This window comes from Anastrepha obliqua, chromosome 4 (assembly GCF_027943255.1).
Source record: "Anastrepha obliqua isolate idAnaObli1 chromosome 4, idAnaObli1_1.0, whole genome shotgun sequence".
NCBI lineage: Eukaryota > Metazoa > Arthropoda > Insecta > Diptera > Tephritidae > Anastrepha > Anastrepha obliqua.
This window is the reverse complement of record NC_072895.1, coordinates 74,588,438-74,592,762: the sequence shown is the minus strand read 5'-3', so window position 1 is coordinate 74,592,762 and position 4,325 is coordinate 74,588,438.

Sequence of the window (4,325 nt, the reverse complement as noted above, 5' to 3'; positions counted from 1 at the left end):
ACGATGGAAGAATAGCCACCTTTCATCGTGATAATAAAGAATCCATCATCGACATCACTCTTACGAGTAGCTCCTTTGCAAGATGCGTCAAATGGAAAGTCAGCGAGCACTATACCCAGAGCGATCATCAGGCGATTGTTATAGACTTGCCAACAGGAAAACGAGACATGGATTACATTTCCGCTAGTAAATCGATGCACCAAGTATGGAGACAGACAACCCTCGACAAACCTCTATTCCAATTTGTTTTAGATGAGGTCGTAGACCGCGAACAATGAGGAGCAATCAGCAACAAAGGCAGCAAACAGGCTTGTGCAAGGCAAGTAATAGCCTGTGAAGTGTCGATGGCTGGAAGAGACAAAGACTTGTGCTGCTCTCGAAGCCAGGGAAGCCACCAGTTATACCAGAATCCTACCGTCCTCTTTGCCTCGTCGACACGTTGGACACACTTATCAACAACAACTAAATTGCTACGGATACGATCGCAGGCAAACGTTGGAGAGGCGGCGTTAAACATTACTGTGCAGTCGTGATCTTAGATGTGAAAAAGACCTTCAACTCAGCAGACTGGGGACAAATTCTTACCGCATTGAAAAAGCTAGCTGTCCCAGCCTATATTTACAATATGGTCTGAAACTATCTGAGCAATCGAGTGTTGAAATATGACACAGAAGAGGGAGTAAAAAAGTATCAGGTTACAGCAGGTGACCCGCAGGGTTCAGTGCTAGGCCGCACGCTATGGAATATAATATGTAATGAAGTGTTCTGCCTGCCATTCCCCGCAGATGTACACATCATTGGTAATCGTAGCCAAACTGGTGAGCGATATTGGTTGGTTTATCCATTGCAGCGGAGAAAACCGAAGCGATTCTCATAAGTAGTCGTAAGAAACCTGGGACAGCCTCCTTCAGCATAGGCACACATACATTTAAATCATCTCGCCAGCTGAAATATCTGGGTGTCATAATTGACGATCGGTTCAGTTTTGGCCCACATGCGGAGTATGTAACCCGCAAAGCATCAAGAACGCTCGGTGCACTCTCTCGTATGCTCTCGAACGTTGGGGTACCGAGAAGCAGCAAACGCAGGCTACTAACCAGCGTCATCAAATCAACTGTGCTACATATATGCAGCACCAGTATGGGTAAAATCCTTAGAGGCAAAGGCCTGTAGAAGACCATATGAAGCATTGTGCACTGATGGTGGTGATAAGCGCTTACAAAACCACCTATGGTGATCGCAGGCATGACGCCTAGCGATATATTAGCAGAAGAGCGAGCAAGAGTGTACGCGTTAAAAGAATTTGGTCGAACTAACATAGCAACAATCATGAAAACAGAGAAGTTATATCCTTACTCAAGTCGCAAGAGCATTGGAAAATCTCAAACATCGGAAAATAGCTAAATCGAAGCATGGTGGGCTTAACTTCCACCTAACACAATTCTTGACAGGTCATCGTTGCTACCAGGACTACCTACATCGCCTTAGGATACATGACTTACCTTTATATCCAGTATGCCCCGAAGGGGTAGATGCAAAGCATGTGATTTTCGTATGCCCACGATTTGCGACTATTAGAGGTGATTTAGCTGCACTATCACAAGATCCGATAATACCAGGAAATACCTATAGTCGCCATCAAGGCATGCGTCGTCGGCAATCAGCGATATGCAACATGAATTAAAGCACCCAGACATAAATGAGGTAAGCGGCAGCTAAACAGACGATACTCGACAAAGAAAGGGACTCTAAAGTCGAAGTGTTACAAGTATGGTGGAAGGGGGTCCGCAGGCCCAACTGAGGTGGTTTTCTTCGGGAATAAACAAAACTATGGGGTGATTAAAGTACATGCAAATTTGATGGACTGCATGTGAAGAGTAACTTACGTAGAGCCTAGTGCTTAACTGCCTTCCCGACGATTTACTTAACTGTTGCACTAGGAGGGGATCGGTACATTGACGGTAGGAGGTTTAGTTTGGGTTAAAGTCCTAAGCTGACGGTGTATAGGCTTTCGATGCTTCCTCCTCGTAATACAAAAAAAAAACTAAATGCAGTTCTTGTTTTTCAAATTTACTTTACTTCATGGACGACTGCCGTCATATACGATAGTATCATATACTAATCCCCTAATCTCATCTATGCCTAGCCATGCACGAATCAAACTGCATAACATTTCTGTTTTGGCCGGCCCTATTTGATATTATTTTAAATAAATTTTTTTTTGACTTGGCCGATGGCCATAGAAGCTAGTGGCTTAGTATTTTTAAGTGGAATAATTATTCATTAGTACTGCTAGTTTAGAATAGAATAGAACTGAAATGGCACCATTCATATTTTACTTATTCGAAATCGAAACTATCAAAGTTTTAGCATATAACAGGTGGCGCTAAAGTAATCTTCCTATCAGAAAATGCTATAAAATTTGCGATTGGCCCTTAATGTCAGTTCTGTTTTGACATTTTTCTAGTAAACACATGCGAAATACACGTTAATAAACAATGTTACGCTACACTGCTCCAGAACGCGGAATATTGCTGACTATTTATTTTACCAATAATCGGTCGGTGACTTTGGCACAACGTGAATTTCGTCGCAGATTTCCTCGCTGTCCAATGCCTACTGGTGAAACACTGCGACGTTTAACAGCTCGCCTCGAAGAGACTGGCACAACACGAGATGCTGCCAGGCGTGGCAGACCCCGGAATAGCCGTTCTGCAGAGAATATTGCTGCTGTGGCCGAGGATGTCATGGAAGCGCCGTCGACATCGACCAGACGACGTGCCACGCAAATGGGTATCAGTCGACGGTCTTCACAGCGAATTTTGGTACAAGATTTGAAGATGTTTCCGTACAAAGTCCAGACAGTGAATCAGCTGTTAGCTGCTGTCCGCCAATCGCGTCTAACATACGCTCACGCCATCCTTAATCACCACCAAGAGGAAGGTGATTTTTCATCAAAAATAATCATGAGTGATGAGGCCCATTTCCATCTTAGCGGGTACGTAAATAAGCAAAATTTATGCTTCTGGGGCACTGAAAATCCGCGTGTAACCCACGAAGAGTCATTACACCCGCTCAAAGATACTGTATGGTGTGCTGTTTTCGCTGGAGGAGTCATCGGACCTTTTTTCTTCGAAGACGTCGCGGGCCATACGGTTACTGTGAATGGTGAGCGCTATAGAGCAATGATCGACGAGTTCTTTTTGTCGCAACTTGATGAATTGGGATTGGAAAATGGAAAACATGTGGTTTCAACAGGACGGTGCAACGGCACACCGATATGCTGAAGGATGCATTTCCCGGGCGCCTAATCTCCCGTTTTGGCGATTCGCACTGGCCAGCAAGATCGCCTGATTTGACCGCTCCAGACTTCTTTTTGTGGGGCTTTTTGAAGTCGCGGGTTTATGTCAACAAGCCTCAGACTCTTGCAGCTGTTAAAGACAATATCAGTCAAGAATGTGAGGACCTATCGCCGGAAGTTTTGGTCAAAGTGATGGAAAATACCATAAAAAGGGCTCAAATGGCAATCAACTGTGGCGGCGGCCATTTACATGACATCATATTCTCGACTTGATCTAAAAAAAATTAAAAGACCAAATAAAAATAATCCAGAAGAAAAATCAAAGTTTTTATTTTTTTTTAATTACAGCCAAAAAACAATGCAAGGTTACTTTTGCGCCACCTTGTATATATACCCCTTCTGATACGCTCAATAGTCCTAATAATAAAAACAAATGTATATGCGCTCTCATGTATAGATTAATATGACGCACTAACTTTTGAAGAAACTTGAAAACATTTTAAGTGTTGGTATTTCCTACGAATTCAAAATACACTCAGCATTTGCACTAATAACAATCTGAAGTGACCTACTGCATACATGCATAAGTCGGTTGTTATGCGCGGTTGGAAGTGAGAGAAAGTGGATTTGCACAATTTGCATTGCGGTTGAGCAAAAAAAAAACTGAATGTTTAGTCGTTCTTCTCCCACTTCCCTTTCCGGTTGTCGGTTTTCTATTTCCGGCATTTGCATGCCAATCGTATAACTTTTCTAATTTACTGCCAAAAGCAAACATGGGCAATTATTGGCAACTGCCTACAACAACGATAACTGCAGAAAGCACACATAGGCATTGAGCGATTTATACAATCACACACACATTTGCATGTTACGGAGGTTTCCAAATACTTCGCTTGTGTTGCTTTGGTTGAGCGCCTCGAACGAATTTCGATTTGAACTTCAAATCCGACCTTAACTAAGCCCCAACCCCTAACCCCCAAAAGGCAACATTGCCGATACATATATACGCATGAGCATGACAAGG